Raw genomic sequence first — 19,419 nt, 5'->3', positions numbered from 1 at the left:
AGAGTAAATGATGACCAGAAATCTGATATTTACAGTGGAGCCTCTCTAAGGGCTTAAAAACAAGGCCCATCAAGTGATATATTATTTATAAATATCTTTAATATGTGTAAATGGATTCTTTCTTTTGATGGTGGCCTTTCCTCTGCAGCATTGGATTGATGGGACATTCTCCTCTATAGTGATGTATGAGTATTAAAGACATTGCATGATTTCATCCTTGATTCATCCATAATTGAATTTGTGTAACCTGATCCTCTGCCTTTGTCTTCCACTGGATCTCTTCTAATCTCTCCTCCTCCGAGCTCGTCTGTAACGACCTGACTTTTATTGTCAGGTCAAAACCAATTCATTTTTTTTTTCTAGATTTGCATTACACTGCATCCTTTTAGTTTTATGCAAATCCACATTTTTTTGCTCTCCAGGCAAACGAGGGGCTGAGGTTTTTCAATCAAGCAGCTACACATGTCTCTCCTAGCTCGTCCTCTCAAAATGTCAATAGCTCATTAGCGGAGGCTCTCCTCTCTACTTGTCTCTGTCTGCCACAGGCTTGTTTCATCATTACCTCACTCTCCCTCCTGGTCACCAGCTCCCACATGTCTGCCGCACAATGAGCATGAGTGTGTGTGCGTGTGTGTGTGTGTGTGTGTGTGTGTGTGTGTGTGTGTGTGTGTGTGTGTGTGTGTGTGTGTGTGTGTGTGTGTGTGTGAAACTGTGTGTGTGTGTATGTGCCTGATCATTAGAGAGGAGGAGGAGGCAGCAGAGGAGTCGTGATGTTTCAATATCAATTCTCTCTAAGGCTCACCAGTGCTGCTCCCCCTCTTTGCTAATCTAACCTTGTCCTCGCCCCCTGTGATATAGTAGCAGGTCATTGGCCTGCATAGTTATTCATGGAGGTGAAGGCGGAGGCGGAGGTGGAGGAGAAGCTCGATGTGCATCCTCTGTTTCCACTTTCATCCAGCGATTCAATCCATAGTGTTTCTTTCTTTTTAAACTGTTTTTTTTTATATGAATACAATTATCTCCATGAGTCAGAAAGGTACATTTTTGTCCAGAGCTTATTATTTATTTACTTTTCAATTTACTCTCATACTCTTTATTTTATTTTGAGGTGGAGGTAATTGTGGAGTGAGGTGGTTATCATTTCTACTTTCCTTCATATCTTATATAATCATTTTTGTGCAGATCCCGGAAATGGTAAAATAAATGTTATAGGTGCAGAATCATGCACATTAAAAGAAAAAACATACCTCCCACCTTATATAAAGCCAACATTTCACTTAAACCCAAGCCAGGCCGTGACCCTAACTTGGTCTCATCATACCGCCCCATTTCACTGTTGCCTATAGAAACCAAAATCCTGGGTAAAGTCTTAGCTAACAGATTAAGGGAGCACATATGTTCCATTATTCATCCTGACCAATCAGGTTTCATGCCAGGGAGACATATGTATTTTAACTTGCGTCGTTTATTTCATGTGTTGTACACGGAGCACACAGAGGAGGCTGTAGTAATCTATCTGGACGCACAACGTGCGTTTGATCAGGTTGAGTGGCCTTATATGTTGATCACTCTTGAAAAATTTGGTTTTGGACCCTCCTTTATGAAGTGGATTGAGATCATTTATTCACACCCAACTGCCTCTGTTATCACCAATCAAAACATTTCATGCCCTTTTGCAATCAACCGTGGGACCCGTCAGGGGTGCCCTCTCTCCCCTTTTTTATTTTCAATAATTATTGAGCCACTTGCTGCCAGTGTCAGACAAAGTCAATTAATATCCCCCGTTGAGATACATGAGCAAGAGCATCATCTCTCGTTGTATGCAGATGACATTCTTTTGTTTGTATCTCGTCCTGAAACATCAATACCTGCCCTCTTGACTCTAATTAGCAGTTTCGGCAAACTCTCTGGATTCTCTGTTAACTGGGACAAAAGTGAGTTAATGCCAGTGTCCAAGGAGGTTAATATGACGTATTTATTGTCCACTCCCTTTAAAAAGGCTTATGAACATTTTTCATATCTTGGTGTTATTGTTACGAAAAAATCTGAGGACCTCTTACGAAAGAACTGGAACAGCAAAATTGAACAGCTTAAGCAGGGAATTAATTTCTGGAAGACTCTTCCTATTTCTCTCGTAGGGAAGATTAATGCTATTAAGATGATTGTACTGCCGCGTTTCCTCCATCTTTTTCAATCCATTCCTTGCTTTATTGCTCAGTCTTACTTTAAGCAACTAGATTCCATTATTGTATCATTTATCTGGAACTACAAAGCCGTTAGAATTTCTAAAAAACATTTATGTAAAGCAAAGAATGTTGGTGGCTTTGCTTTACCAAATTTTAAAATGTACTATTGGGCTACTCATCTGTCTATGCTTGCTTGGTGGAGAAGGGGCCCCCCGTCTATTTCAGATTCATGCCCAGCGTGGCTACGCATAGAACGGCAGCTTTGCAAAAAGTCGTCCTTGTTGGCTCTGCTTAATAGCTCCACCACAGTCAAGAAGTCATGCTATAGTAACAGCCTTGTAATTCATGGCACTATACGCATATGGGAGCAGATAAAATCTTATATTAAGGCTCCAAAAATGTATACTGACACTCCCATTTGTAATAATCACTCTTTTATACCAGGCATTAACGATGCAGCTTTCTTTGACTGGAAACAAAAGGGTATTGTTAACATAAATGATTTGTATATTGAAGGATGTTTTGCCACATTTAGACAGCTACAAACTGCTTATAATATTTCTACCTCAAGCTTTTTCAGATATTTACAAATTAGAGACTTTATTCGTAAAAATGTAACGAACTATCAGAGCCTGAATAAGCACGAAACTCTTGAGACAATGAATAAATTTGATCCGGCTACTCGCGGGGCGGTTTCCTTCTTTTACAAAATTCTTCATAAGGGAGCTTGGCTGGGTACCGAGGAGCGTAGGCAGGCATGGGCAGATGAGTTAAATTTGGAACTGAGTGATGATATTTGGGATGAATGTTTGCGGAATGTGCACAGATGTTCAGTTAATGTTAGACACAATCTTATACAGTTTAAAACAGTCCACAGACTTTATTATTCCCTGGAGAAGCTAAACAAATTTTACCCTAATGTCTCACCTGTCTGTAATCAATGTAAGTCCATGATAGGTAATTTAGCACATTCATTTTGGTGGCTTTTGGGAAACGTTTGGAACCTGACCCACTTGTGGCAATTCTGGGAGCTACAAGTCCCTTGTCTTTTATTAATAAATACGAGAAGAAGGCTATTGAATTTGGGATGGTGCTTGCCAAGAAATTGATATTACGTGTGTGGAAGTTGGACTCTGTGCCTACATACGACCTGTGGTTAGGAGAAATATCTAACACACTGCATTTGGAGCGACTGAGATACTATAACGATGATAGAGGAGATGTGTTTGATAAGATTTGGGACCCTGTACTAGGATTCTTTAATGGGTAGGCCGCTCTATAGTGCTTTACTATGCATATGTATGTGTATTTTTCTTTTTTATTGTACTCTGACATTCACTTGACAAAACTTCTGATCCTTTTACTTAATATTTATGTTTTGACCATGGACCGCGGCTACTAATTTTGATGTGCTTTGTTCTGTATGTTATATGTGTTTGTATGCACTGTCTGTTCTAAAAACTGAAAACTTCAATAAACATATTTAAAATAAAAAAAAATAAAAAATAAACATTTAATGTATATTATAATGGAAAGTATGTTTAAAAGTATTTCGGATAGAAAAATTGCAATAAGGTTGTTGGTAAAAGTGGCAACTCCCAAATCATTGCAATGTATGTGTTGTTGGATAAAATATTATACTGTTGCTTTACTACAAATCAAATGGAAGGTTAAATCCTTAACTAATTACTACTTTTTTCTGTTTCTGCTTTTCCATCTTGGACTCAACACATGTAACCAGCCTGCTTGTACGTGTGCTTTGACCCTGAGATGATCCTCAAAGACAGAAACAGTCGTCAGGAAGCAGCTGCAAACATCTGGCTGTTTTCACACTAAGAAAATGAACATTAAACCAAGCATTCCCCCTTTTAGTGCTTTTGTCTTATGTGTTGGTGCAGAAGTCATCACACCGCTAAGTATTGAAGGGACTCTATGCTGTAGCCACACCAGCATCTGTATTCATTGAATATCTGTGTCATTAATCCACCTTGAAGGTGGCTGCAGAGCACGCATTGATTTAAACCCCCAACAAAGGAGCAGAGGTGGGTTCATATTATCTTGCGGCTTCATATTATAAAGATACAGGAGCGTTTTTCCTCATGGATGAAACCACACACACACACACAAACACACACGTACACACAATAGAGCTGTTGTGGTGATGAAACCCTGAGTGCGATGGCCACTCTCTGCCTGCAGTCACGTTCGTGGTCCAGCGTCGAAAGGGAAAAAACGTCGGGAGGGACAATGGAAAAAGAAGGGTGGGGGGTTGGGGGGAATGGTTTTCCTGTACAGTGGAAATGTGGCTTGGAGCACGAAATCCGAGCCAGTGGAGATGATGGCTGCTCTCTCATTGGAGCCCACTCCTCCTGATCTGCTGACTGGGGTGTTTGTGGTTGTAATGAATATCTTCCCTGGGAGCCTCAACACAAGATAGACTCCATGGCTCAATGGTCCGATCTTCTTTTTTTTTTCTCGGCTACGTGATGAAATTCATTGCCTGCGTAAAGAAGTTTTATTGGGCACTGGCCGGGTTTCATAATTTTCTCTCAGAGCCCAGTGAAGATAAATCTGCCCCCAGAAAACCGTTCTGAGCTATAATTGCTTACACGTTCCATCCTCACCTGGGGATTGACATTTAGTTACACTAGGCCTTTCGTGAAATGAAAAAAAAAACGTGTAACAAGGTTGTTTCCTTCAGGGTGAAGAAGTTTGCTTTAATAATTTAATGTTTTTTTGAAACTGCTTCAGTTGACGGTTGACGGTGATTGCAAGGAGGTTAATAGAATCTCTCTTTTCTTGCTAACTCAGAGGTTAACATTAAAATCGATATACTTGCCTTATCTTCAGCATCACTATTCATTCCTTTATCTATCTATTGAGGTAGAAGACAACTCTACTTCTTACCCCTATGTATTTCTATAAGGTATGCACTGAATTCTTGTTTCTCCAGATCTCATGTATCAGAGAAGCTGTTTAAAACATATAAGAGGTGGATGAAATTGAACGGACACCTTTAGAATTCAACAGTTTCCAGTGCAACACAAGGACACAAATCCTTTTCTCTGGATTCACCATAAAATACAACAATCTTTCTAATGCAAACATTCACCAGGTAAGTGACAGCTTGTTACTGGCCTGTTGCAGAGGATTGTGTTACACAGGACCTGCTGTTATTGTGTCGTCCCAAGTCTGCAGCTCTCACCTTCTAATGGGAGTTTAGCGTTGAAGTCAAAGCCTGGCAGGTGGTCTGAATGTCTTTTCATCCAGGTGAAGAAAATCTGCTTCAGTGGAATCAACCTGTCGACATCAGGGACATCAGGCCCCATGTGAGTGTCTGATAACTCTGGAGATCCCTGCTGTTCTATGTGTGTATGTGTGTGTGTGTGTGTATGTGTGTGTGTGTGTGTGTGTGAGAGACAGACAGACTAAGAGGGAGTGAGGAGCTAAGCAGCCATGAAAAATGCAGCTTTGCATGTACAAAGGTATAAGTGCTTACTGCTCCTAATGCATACAGAGAAGTGTGTGTGTGAGAGAGTGTATGTATAGGTTTGTGTGTTAGGTTTAACATCTAGAAACTGCTATATAATGTATATGTCACATCTAGATAGCTAGATAGCGAGCTAGAGAGATGGATAGAGATGGGTAGATGGATAGATGGATAGATGGATATATATATATAAAGATTGATTTATGGATAGATGGATAGATAGATGGATAGATAGATGGTTGGTTAGATTGATGGATAGATAGATAGTTGGTTAGATAGATGGATAGATAGATAGTTGGTTAGATAGATGGATAGATAGAGGCTCAGGTGATTTGAAGGTCAGCTGTTCTCAGCCTGCCGGGCTTCCCGTCAATCTGTCTGCTCCTGTCACAACTCTATCTTAATAATGATGAGATACAGGCTCTGTGTGGGCAGAGGTTGACTTTCACACACACACACACAGACACACACACAAACACGCACACAAACACACACACACACACACACACACACACACACACACACACACACACACACACACACACACACACCACACACACCACAAACACAAACACACACACACACACACAGTACAAAGGTCTCTGCAGAGGAGACCTTCGAAGTTGGCTTTTGAGAATTTGAAGTTAATTCTCTCTGAGCAACACCAGCCATGAAATAAAGTCCATTCCTCAGTTCCTCAGATCCTTGTCTCTTACTGATGTTACACGGCCATCCACCAATAGGCCGAATAGGGAAGAGGTGGAAGTGGAAGTACTCAACTAATTTTAACGCATGTATCACATATGGTAATAGGAGATTTGGTGGGTGCGCTTTGATCTTAATTGGCACCCGCTAATAAACAAAACACTTGAAGACTCTGAGGGGTAATATAGCCTCAACAGTAAATAATTAACCACTGAATTTAGAATAGGTCACAGAGGTAGAAAAGCCATCAACACAGATGCACTGTCTATAGTCGTGAGGACACTCATTGACATAATTCATTCCCTAACCCTAACCCTAACCTTATTCTAACCCTAACCCTAAAACCAAGTCTTAACCCTCTAACAGTCCATTGAATTTGTGAGGACCAGCCAAAATGTCCCCACAACATCAAAATGTCCTGACAATGGTGGCTTTGAACCAAAACTGGCCCTCATACCTTTAGATAAACACACACACACACACACACACACACACAGAGAAGGAGTCATGTGTTGCATTGGAGCGCAGAGACCTCAGCTGGATGTTTTATTGTGACATTTCATCTCAGTGTTGTACACACCTCACTGGTTTAATGGGTTTTATCAGTACATTTTCATGCACATGAGTCTTATCCTGATTTTCATCATATTTGAGACGTGGCAATCACACGCAGATAAAACTGGTTATTTATGTTCCCATATTCACGACTCATTGTTCAGGTGTTTGATTGTAAGTAATGAAAGATGACAGTCTTATGTTCATGCCATAATTGTTTCATTGCCATAGATCCTTAATTGAAGGACAAACGAGCCCACATGACTATTCGACCTGATGAATTGTTCTCAATAAAAACATTTTTACAAATCATCCTGAAGGGGAAGTGAATTGGTCCCAAATGTCACAGCAACCCATTTGGTTCAGCTGTCTTAATCTCACAGGGAACTCTGGTCTAAAGTGATGGACCAACCAACACTGCCATTCATAGACCAAAACCCCTGCTCATAACAAGGATACTGGTTTGCATGTAAACACTATGGTAAAAACCATAAACACTGCTGCAAACACATCATCAAACAAATTTATTTTGTAGTTTTGGGGTGACTATTATGACTTTCATTGCGTTCAACCATGAGCACATTTTATCTGAAACTGAAATTAAGATTTGCTTGAGAAGATAAAAGCCAGAGATCAGTGCTGCTAACAGTAACTGTGGGATGCAGTTAACATTGAGGGCGATTTGAATGGAACAGAGCTCTGCTTGGGGAATCTTTATTAACCGTCATGTTCTCTGGTTTCTTGAAAGTGGGTTGTTAATGTTCACATTTGAAAATTGGGAACAATGGTAATGAAAAGACAACTTGATTTGGTTCCTTGGATTTATTTTGGGCATAGATGAACATACTTTTCAAATGTTTGCATGTATTTCTCTGCTGAAGATGCATTGATGTGTACAGGCTGTGAAGTTGCAGCCCTTTCCTCACCCTCCCCTCCCCTTTCCAAGTGTGAGGCCTTCAGGTAACATAACAAGTCAAGAGGCCCTTCTAGAGTTTGGTTTGTCCGCTCTGGGCCACTATAGAAACATGGACTTGCTCTTGATGGAGAGAATTGATGTGTTTTCATAACCTTAGAACAAAAGTTTATGACCAGTTTTGGTCTGTCTCAGCCTATCTCCTCCATGTTAGCTGATGGGACATGGGCCAAACAATAAAGTCAAAAAATCCATATCAGATAAAAGTTTCTATCATCACATCAGGTGCTCATATTATTCAGGTACTCGTGTGTCTGTTAAGTTTGGTGTTTATTCGTTTTTCTAATGCGATAAAAACAGGGTGAAATGTCATGATTGGCTTCTGATTGGTTGAAAACCGACCTCGCTGGTCCCTTTGTGATTCACTCATGCGATTATTAACTGACTGCAAACAGAATTATGAATGTTTCTTCCCAGTGTGGATTTAAACCGAGGGAGTTTAAACTCACTGCTTAAGAGAAAGCAACACCACAAATCAGCTTCCTCTTTGCCTGAATCCCAACTTTCTTTTGGCATTTGCGTCGTTAAAGACAAATTCAAGGGAACTCGAAAGAGGCTCAGATGAAGCACAAAGGGACACAGAGACCCCTCGTCATTTTCTCTGAGCCTCGAGGCTTTGAGTTTACGGCCGGAGATCCTGCTTTGTAAATAAACAGCAAACAGACGCTGCTCTGCTTCTGCTCTACCAAAGGGAATATTTCAGAGTGTGTGTTTGATGCATGTGAATCTTCGTCCTACTTTTGCATGCAAGCAGAGTTTGGGACATTTTGTTGGCCTGGTTAATAATTGAGCTGACATGTGTGTGTGTGTGTGTGTGTGTGTGTGTGTGTGTGTGTGTGTGGTTTCCCTGCAGACTAATGGAAGTAATTTAACTGACAACACATCCAGCACTTGTCATGTTTAACACATCCTGTCCCTCCTTTTCAAAACAAGATATGTTAATAGCAACCAGTAACCTATTGTTATCTGTGCTCTTATTATTAACATTCTGTGTTACGCTCTTTGCTAAGTAATTGATTTTTGGGACCGAAAATGACAAAAATGACACAACATTTTTGCAGGAGTGTCTGCACAACAGGAAGCACTGTGGAGCGGGAACAATGTGTGTGCTCATTTCACAGCGTTACACTTCAGCTACAGCTGGAAGGAAGACGACAGGCTCCATTTAATTCAGACAGGCTGCAGGAGCTTTATGGAGGGAGGGAGGGAGGGAGGAGGGAGAGAGGGAGCAGCCACAGGGTTTCTCACTCACTGTCACATCTGCCGCACCTTGTGCTGCCATCACGTCAGAGCCATCATGAGCACAATGAAAGTGCCACATCTGCATATACATAACAGGCCTATTACATGTACTACTAATACTACTACTACTACTACTATTACTACTACTACTACTAATACTACTATGACTACTACTACTACTACTAATAATAATAATAACAATGATAATGGTAATAATAATAATACGAGAGGAGCCGCGCTCAGCCCGGAGACTGCTGCGGCAGCAAGTTCAGACCGGGTCCAACATCTGGACACATCTGCTCCAAGCCATCAGGCCCTTAAAGTCATGGCCAGGTTAAACCACTAGGGGGTCCTGGGGCAGATTCATTGAATTACATCTGTTTCGGCCTTTTCAAACTAGATGTGTTATTTATCTTAATTTGCATATTATAAATTGTTGTCGAGTGATATCACAGGTTTAATTTGTAAGTTTTGGTTCCGACATCGAAAATGTTTCACATATTTGATATGGATTTGTTACTTATATCCTTCTCAGCCAAACTGTTTACATTTCTGTAAACACAACGTAAGAAATATTTAGAGTCAAAGAACAACCTGCTTTTCAAATGTTAATGTCATCATTTATTGGTCAGTGTGTGTTGCAGCTCGCTCCAGAAGACACTCTGATGTCCTTTGAGAAGGCGGTGGAGGCAGGAAGTGAAGGTCTGGTTACCGACGTCATCAACAGGTCAGTGGGGGTGAAAAGTATTTCTACACACTTTGCTGTGATGATAGCTGTTGTGTTGTCATGGTTACAGTTATGACGGAGTCCCCTTCCTGATGCACGACCGCACGCTGCGGCGGACGACTAACATCGACAAGGTTTTTCTCAAAACCGGACCGACACCATGTGGCCATGTTTACCTGGGCGGAGCTGCAGAGCCTGAACACCGGGTCCTGGTTTCTTTCTGTGAGTCGCACAAAACGCACAGTAGACAATATAGAGAAGTGTTTTTATTATAAAGAATTTATACACAGTCACCAGTGAGCAGGTGAAGAACATATCGTCCAGCTTGTGTCAGCGTGTTAATTGGGTATCGACGGTCGTCCCTTCGAGCTCGATCCGTTCGGTACGGCCGGCTCTCTGGGAGCAGACGAGCGTCAGCGGGCAGGACACCAATTGATCTGCAGCCTACAGGCCTTCCTCCAGCTGGCGGCTCACACGGACAAGCTGGTGATCTTCGACCTCTACCTTCTAGCAGCGTCGCCTCTTGGAGGAGCGTTGTTTCTTGGAGCCGCGTCGCCTCTGGGAGCAGCGTTGCAGCGTCGCCTCTGGGAGCAGCATCGCATCTGGGACCAGAAGGGTCGCATCTGGGACCAGAGGTGTCACATCTGGGACCAGAGTCGTCGTATCTGGGACCAGAGATGGTGCCTTTGGGAGCAGCGTTGCCTCTGGGAGCAGTGTCGTCGCCTCAGGGAGCAGCAGCGTCGCCTCAGGGTGCAGCAGCGTCGCCTCAGGGTGCAGCAGCGTCGCCTCAGGGAGCAGCAGTGTCGCCTCGGGGAGCAGCAGCATCGCCTCAGGGAGCAGCAGCGTCACCTCTGGTAGCAGCGTCGCCTCTGGGAGCAGCAGCGTCACCTCTGGTAGCAACGTCGCATCTGAGACCAGAGGTGTCGCCTCTGGGAGCAGCATCGTCGCCTCAGGGAGCAGCAGCGTCGGCTCGGCGAGCAGCAGCGTCGCCTCAGGGAGCAGCAGCGTCGCCTCAGAGAGCAGCAGCGTCGCCTCTGGGAGCAGGAGTGTCGTCTTTGGGAGCAGCGTCGCCTCTGGAAGCAGCAGCGTTGCCTCAGGGAACAGCAGCGTTGTCTCTGGGAGCAGCGTTGCCTCTGGGAGCAGCAGCGTCGCCTCTGGGAGCATCAGCGTTGCCTCAGGGAGCAGCAGGGTCGCCTCTGGGAGCAGCAGCGTCGCTTCCAAAGGCAGCGTCGCCTCTGCGAGCAGCAGCGTCGCCTCTGCGAGCAGCAGCATCACCTCAGGGAGCAGCAGTGTCTCCTCTGGGAGCAGCGTCTCCTCTGGGAGCAGCGTCGCCTCTGGGAGCAGCGACGCCTCTGGGAGCAGCGTCGCCTTTGGGATCAGCGTCGCGTTTGGGATCAGCGTCGCCTCGGGCAGCAGCGTCGCCTCTGGGAGCAGCGCCGCCTCAGGGATCAGTGTCGCCTCAGGGATCAGTGTCGCCTCAGGGATCAGTGTCGCCTCAGGGATCAGTGTCGCCTCAGGGATCAGTGCCGCCTCTGGGAGCAGTGCCGCCTCAGGGATCAGTGTCGCCTCAGGGATCAGTGTCGCCTCTGGGAGGAGCAGCGTCGCCTCTTGGAGCAGCATCGCCTCTTGGAGCAGTATCGCCTCTTGGAGCAGCATCGTCTCTTGGACCAGCAGCATCGCCTCTGGGAGCATGGTCGCCATTGAGAGCAGCGTCGCCTTTGAGAGCAGCTTCGCCTTTTATAGCAGCGTCGCCTTTTATAGCAGCGTCGCCTTTGATAGCAGCACTATCAAAGGCGACGCTGCTATCAGACGTAACGCTGCCTTTGATAGCAGCGCCTTTGATAGTAGGCGACGCTGCTATCAAAGGCGACGCTTCTGCCATTGAGAGATTTGACCTCAGAAGCTTCTGATATCAAGTTCTCATTCTGCGTCTCTTTTTCATTGTCCTCTGATCTTGGTGGAACCGGACAAGCAGCTTTGTTGGGGTCTTTGTGGTTTTCATCTGATGAGCTGTGACTTTATTAGCTTCACCTGGAATTAAAGGAAACTGATAAAGCATTAACAATGATGAGCCGATTGAGTACCAAGTGAAACCAGAACAAATTAATAAAGAGCACCAGCCTCAACTTGTCTCTTCTCAACTTTTTTATTATTCTCTTCTTAGGCTTTTAATTATGAATTTAACTAGAAACAATCAAAATATAGGAGGTAATTTCCCATCATGTGTCTAAACGCAAACTATTCAGCCTCCAGTTGATTTTATTTCAAGGCTGCTTGAACTGCTCAGATGTTTAGACTGAAAAAGAATGTAATATAACTATGAAACGTATTTCAGGAAGATTTGCTCATCGTGATTTCACAGTTGAACATTTGATCGATGTTTTAGATTTTTTAGATTTTTTGTTCTCTACCTGTTTGAATTTGTTGTTGATAAGAAAACAAACTGTGAACTTGTCCCGATCATTTTATCATTTGTGTGAACTTTATTTTGTTTTTGTATTTCACAAATCTAAACTAGGTTTCACGCTCTCCTTGATAATCTGCTGCAGATTTCACAAGTGTTTTTTTTTTAGCTAGATTTGGTTCTGATGTATTCTGGATGGGAAAACATTTTTGAAATACGTATTTTTAAATCTTCCTTATTCAAAACCTTCTGCCACATTTGGTCATGTGATCATATTCAGGAAGATCATCCAATGTGAAAGTTTGATTCTTCATTTTCATCTTCACCTTCATTCAGACACGACCACTCCTTATGACGCGACTGAAAGTTCATGTTCAGTTTTGTGCCACAGTTGGTTTGTTGTTTTCAGAAATGATTCCAGTCTTGGCGCTGATCTGGGTTTGATCTGTAAACTGGACCTTGACTCTGTCTCATAGTGGAAACCCTTTTCACCTGTTATCTGATGGGTTTGTGATTTGGGATGGTTTTTTTTTACATTATCACTATTTCTGTAAATTCATCCAACCTCACTAATGGACTCAAAAAGACTTGCTGTGGTTTTAATGCTGATCAACGAATTGATAAGCTTGTTTTAAAGGAGCAGGAAATCATCCTATACATATATTTTTTGTTCACAGCCCTGAAATCTTCCTTTTTGTGTTGTTCATGATTTGATTGTGCAGCAGAGATTTTACAAACACATAGGGGAGAGCGGGGTAATGTGAGACATCGGGTAATGTGAGACACCCCCTGTATCTAGGCAACGTTACACATTTGTGGTCATGTGACCATTATATTTTCAAGCCCCTCCCATTCCCCCCTTGCCATGAAAGGGAAGTTGGTGCTGGTGCTGTGGTAATTATGTTTTTTCACAAAAGTTTTTTGATTCAGGTAGAAAAACTTATATTATACATGTTGATGAACTTCCAACATATTAAACCATGTGATTGATGCTAGCTGAAGATTAGCCTGAATTGCTAAGAGATGTTTTTTTTTTTTTAATGTTGGCTGCGGGTTAAAGTGAGACAAATGCTGTGGGGTAAAGTGAGACATGAAGCACAAGTTAGGTTTAGTCTTAAACATATTTTAGTGTAATATTACATCACATATGTTTTATTTTTAATGTCATAAACATTGTAGAAAAGCCATCATGCCAAGAAACTACAGCAGGCAGACAACCTGGGGCCAAACACCCCTCGCAGAGATGGGGAGTGCAGCCGCGGAGGTCATGCAAGGAAAGAAGTCCCTGGAAGGGATAGAAATATTGATAAGACAACCCTAAAAAGATTCATAAAGAAAAAAGAGAAAGGGAAAGTAAAATCAGTAGCCTGGGGTGCAGTAGCTGATGTAAAGAGAGTATTCACAGATGAGAAGCTTACCAAAAACTTGATTAAGATTAAGATGCATTTATTAGTCCCAAACACATGCACAGACATGCAAAGGCACACTCATGCAGGTAGGGAAATTTAACTTCTGCTTTTGACCCATCTGGTGCAGGACACACAGAGCAGTGAGCGACCATGTACGGCGCTCAGGGAGCAGATGTTGGGGGAAATAAGGTGCCTTGCTCAGGGGCACTAGACAGGGTAGGGAGACTCTTGGATTTTTGGACAGATCAATCCAGGTTCGTCTTTAGTTGTCTCTCCGTGGAGTCGAACCAGAGACGAACCAGAGACCTTCTCTGCCCATAGTCCAAGTTTCTGCCACTAGACCACCGCCATCAGGCCCTTAAAGTCATGGCCAGGTTAAACCACCTGCCCCATCCTGGGGCAGATTCATTGAATTACATCTGTTTCGGCCTTTTCAAACTAGATGTGTTATTTATCTTAATTTGCATATTATAAATTGTTGTCGAGTGATATCACAGGTTTAATTTGTAAGTTTTGGTTCCGACATCGAAAATGTTTCACATATTTGATATGGATTTGTTACTTATATCCTTCTCAGCCAAACTGTTTACATTTCTGTAAACACAACGTAAGAAATATTTAGAGTCAAAGAACAACCTGCTTTTCAAATGTTAATGTCATCATTTATTGGTCAGTGTGTGTTGCAGCTCGCTCCAGAAAACACTCTGATGTCCTTTGAGAAGGCGGTGGAGGCAGGAAGTGAAGGTCTGGTTACCGACGTCATCAACAGGTCAGTGGGGGTGAAAAGTATTTCTACACACCTTGCTGTGATGATAGCTGTTGTGTTGTCATGGTTACAGTTATGACGGAGTCCCCTTCCTGATGCACGACCGCACGCTGCGGCGGACGACTAACATCGACAAGGTTTTTCTCAAAACCGGACCGACACCATGTGGCCATGTTTACCTGGGCGGAGCTGCAGAGCCTGAACACCGGGTCCTGGTTTCTTTCTGTGAGTCGCACAAAACGCACAGTAGACAATATAGAGAAGTGTTTTTATTATAAAGAATTTATACACAGTCACCAGTGAGCAGGTGAAGAACATATCGTCCAGCTTGTGTCAGCGTGTTAATTGGGTATCGACGGTCGTCCCTTCGAGCTCGATCCGTTCGGTACGGCCGGCTCTCTGGGAGCAGACAAGCGTCAGCGGGCAGGACACCAATCGGTCTGCAGCCTACAGGCCTTCCTCCAGCTGGCGGCTCACACGGACAAGCTGGTGATCTTCGACCTCTACCTTCTAGCAGCGTCGCCTCTTGGAGGAGCGTTGTTTCTTGGAGCCGCGTCGCCTCTGGGAGCAGCGTTGCAGCGTCGCCTCTGGGAGCAGCATCGCATCTGGGACCAGAAGGGTCGCATCTGGGACCAGAGGTGTCACATCTGGGACCAGAGTCGTCGTATCTGGGACCAGAGATGGTGCCTTTGGGAGCAGCGTTGCCTCTGGGAGCAGTGTCGTCGCCTCAGGGAGCAGCAGCGTCGCCTCAGGGTGCAGCAGCGTCGCCTCAGGGTGCAGCAGCGTCGCCTCAGGGAGCAGCAGTGTCGCCTCGGGGAGCAGCAGCATCGCCTCAGGGAGCAGCAGCGTCACCTCTGGTAGCAGCGTCGCCTCTGGGAGCAGCAGCGTCACCTCTGGTAGCAACGTCGCATCTGAGACCAGAGGTGTCGCCTCTGGGAGCAGCATCGTCGCCTCAGGGAGCAGCAGCGTCGGCTCGGCGAGCAGCAGCGTCGCCTCAGGGAGCAGCAGCGTCGCCTCAGAGAGCAGCAGCGTCGCCTCTGGGAGCAGGAGTGTCGTCTTTGGGAGCAGCGTCGCCTCTGGAAGCAGCAGCGTTGCCTCAGGGAACAGCAGCGTTGTCTCTGGGAGCAGCGTTGCCTCTGGGAGCAGCAGCGTCGCCTCTGGGAGCATCAGCGTTGCCTCTGGGAGCAGCAGCGTCGCTTCCAAAGGCAGCGTCGCCTCTGCGAGCAGCAGCGTCGCCTCTGCGAGCAGCAGCATCACCTCAGGGAGCAGCAGTGTCTCCTCTGGGAGCAGCGTCTCCTCTGGGAGCAGCGTCGCCTCTGGGAGCAGCGACGCCTCTGGGAGCAGCGTCGCCTTTGGGATCAGCGTCGCGTTTGGGATCAGCGTCGCCTCGGGCAGCAGCGTCGCCTCTGGGAGCAGTGCCGCCTCAGGGATCAGTGTCGCCTCAGGGATCAGTGTCGCCTCAGGGATCAGTGTCGCCTCAGGGATCAGTGTCGCCTCAGGGATCAGTGCCGCCTCTGGGAGCAGTGCCGCCTCAGGGATCAGTGTCGCCTCAGGGATCAGTGTCGCCTCTGGGAGGAGCAGCGTCGCCTCTTGGAGCAGCATCGCCTCTTGGAGCAGTATCGCCTCTTGGAGCAGCATCGTCTCTTGGACCAGCAGCATCGCCTCTGGGAGCATGGTCGCCATTGAGAGCAGCGTCGCCTTTGAGAGCAGCTTCGCCTTTTATAGCAGCGTCGCCTTTTATAGCAGCGTCGCCTTTGATAGCAGCACTATCAAAGGCGACGCTGCTATCAGACGTAACGCTGCCTTTGATAGCAGCGCCTTTGATAGTAGGCGACGCTGCTATCAAAGGCGACGCTTCTGCCATTGAGAGATTTGACCTCAGAAGCTTCTGATATCAAGTTCTCATTCTGCGTCTCTTTTTCATTGTCCTCTGATCTTGGTGGAACCGGACAAGCAGCTTTGTTGGGGTCTTTGTGGTTTTCATCTGATGAGCTGTGACTTTATTAGCTTCACCTGGAATTAAAGGAAACTAATAAAGCATTAACAATGATGAGCCGATTGAGTACCAAGTGAAACCAGAACAAATTAATAAAGAGCACCAGCCTCAACTTGTCTCTTCTCAACTTTTTTATTATTCTCTTCTTAGGCTTTTAATTATGAATTTAACTAGAAACAATCAAAATATAGGAGGTAATTTCCCATCATGTGTCTAAACGCAAACTATTCAGCCTCCAGTTGATTTTATTTCAAGGCTGCTTGAACTGCTCAGATGTTTAGACTGAAAAAGAATGTAATATAACTATGAAACGTATTTCAGGAAGATTTGCTCATCGTGATTTCACAGTTGAACATTTGATCGATGTTTTAGATTTTTTAGATTTTTTGTTCTCTACCTGTTTGAATTTGTTGTTGATAAGAAAACAAACTGTGAACTTGTCCCGATCATTTTATCATTTGTGTGAACTTTATTTTGTTTTTGTATTTCACAAATCTAAACTAGGTTTCACGCTCTCCTTGATAATCTGCTGCAGATTTCACAAGTGTTTTTTTTTTAGCTAGATTTGGTTCTGATGTATTCTGGATGGGAAAACATTTTTGAAATACGTATTTTTAAATCTTCCTTATTCAAAACCTTCTGCCACATTTGGTCATGTGATCATATTCAGGAAGATCATCCAATGTGAAAGTTTGATTCTTCATTTTCATCTTCACCTTCATTCAGACACGACCACTCCTTATGACGCGACTGAAAGTTCATGTTCAGTTTTGTGCCACAGTTGGTTTGTTGTTTTCAGAAATGATTCCAGTCTTGGCGCTGATCTGGGTTTGATCTGTAAACTGGACCTTGACTCTGTCTCATAGTGGAAACCCTTTTCACCTGTTATCTGATGGGTTGTGATTTGGGATGGTTTTTTTTTACATTATCACTATTTCTGTAAATTCATCCAACCTCACTAATGGACTCAAAAAGACTTGCTGTGGTTTTAATGCTGATCAACGAATTGATAAGCTTGTTTTAAAGGAGCAGGAAATCATCCTATACATATATTTTTTGTTCACAGCCCTGAAATCTTCCTTTTTGTGTTGTTCATGATTTGATTGTGCAGCAGAGATTTTACAAACACATAGGGGAGAGCGGGGTAATGTGAGACATCGGGTAATGTGAGACACCCCCTGTATCTAGGCAACGTTACACATTTGTGGTCATGTGACCATTATATTTTCAAGCCCCTCCCATTCCCCCCTTGCCATGAAAGGGAAGTTGGTGCTGGTGCTGTGGTAATTATGTTTTTTCACAAAAGTTTTTTTTGTTGCTTTGAACTTAATCAACTGTTGTATCAAACAAATTGATTCAGGTAGAAAAACTTATATTATACATGTTGATGAACTTCCAACATATTAAACCATGTGATTGATGCTAGCTGAAGATTAGCCTGAATTGCTAAGAGATGTTTTTTTTTTTTTAATGTTGGCTGTGGGGTAAAGTGAGACAAATGCTGTGGGGTAAAGTGAGACATGAAGCACAAGTTAGGTTTAGTCTTAAACATATTTTAGTGTAATATTACATCACATATGTTTTATTTTTAATGTCATAAACATTGTAGAAAAGCCATCATGCCAAGAAACTACAGCAGGCAGCCGCGGAGGTCATGCAAGGAAAGAAGTCCCTGGAAGGGATAGAAATATTGATAAGACAACCCTAAAAAGATTCATAAAGAAAAAAGAGAAAGGGAAAGTAAAATCAGTAGCCTGGGGTGCAGTAACTGATGTAAAGAGAGTATTCACAGATGAGAAGCTTACCAAACACTTGATTAAGATTAAGATGCATTTATTAGTCCCAAACACATGCACAGACATGCAAAGGCACACTCATGCAGGTAGGGGAATTTAACTTGTGCTTTTGACCCATCTGGTGCAGGACACACAGAGCAGTGAGCGACCATGTACGGCGCACGGGGAGCAGATGTTGGGGGAGTAAGGTGCCTTGCTCAGGGGCACTAGACAGGGTTTCTTGGAATTTTAATCTTGGATTTTTGGACAGATCAATCCAGGTTCGTCTTTAGTTGTCTCTCCGTGGAGTCGAACCAGAGACGAGCCAGAGACCTTCTCTGCCCATAGTCCAAGTTTTTGCCACTAGACCACCGCCTCTTGAAACAACTAGCTGACCAGTTCCATGGCCTTGCTCCAGTTAAGCGCCGTGAACTGGCATTTGAATACGCAGAGAAAAACAATATCCCTGTCCCTGCCAATTGGACAGAGAAACAATGTGCAGGTAAGCTATGGTGTGCAAGAGATCACATGATTCATAATAATCATAAATGTGCTTAATTGACCAATCCCCATGATTCTGTTACTAGTCCGATATTAGTGTGTATATATGTCTTGTTATGGTAGTTTTAAAGTGGAAAAAGTAAGTGGATCACTTTACCCCCTTGATTTCTCTGGTCTGTCTCACTTTAACAGAAGACCACTTTTTTTAAAAACAATCATATTTTCACTGCCCTTTGTCCTGAAGACATTCTGATCATTTTCATTGCTAGAAAACATCCCGGGTTAATGGGAAATGTGTAAATTTATATTGATATATCATTTTAGCTCGCCTAGAGAGGAGCAAATGTAAAAAATGTCTCACATTACCCCGCTCTCCCCTATTAACCCTATATGAAGCAACTTTGTCTAATACAGTGTGTAAACAATACAATGTAAATAAGAATGCTCTCCAGTCTCGACTCTGGGAGCAGAGATGATTTGAGACGGAGAGAGTCGGACGTCTGTGACACTGTGACGCTCCGTCTGCAGAAAACAAGCTCGACTGAGTCTTCATGTGGCCCCGAGGAGCAACTGGTTAATAAAACCAGTCGGACAGACTGTAACTCTGTGCGGCCCCATGGGGACGAGCTGGCTCCACACACACACACACACACACACACACACACACACACACACACACACACACACACA

Source organism: Pleuronectes platessa, chromosome 2, assembly GCF_947347685.1.
Source record: "Pleuronectes platessa chromosome 2, fPlePla1.1, whole genome shotgun sequence".
NCBI classification, from domain to species: Eukaryota; Metazoa; Chordata; class Actinopteri; order Pleuronectiformes; family Pleuronectidae; genus Pleuronectes; species Pleuronectes platessa.
This window is presented reverse-complemented; position numbering follows the sequence as displayed.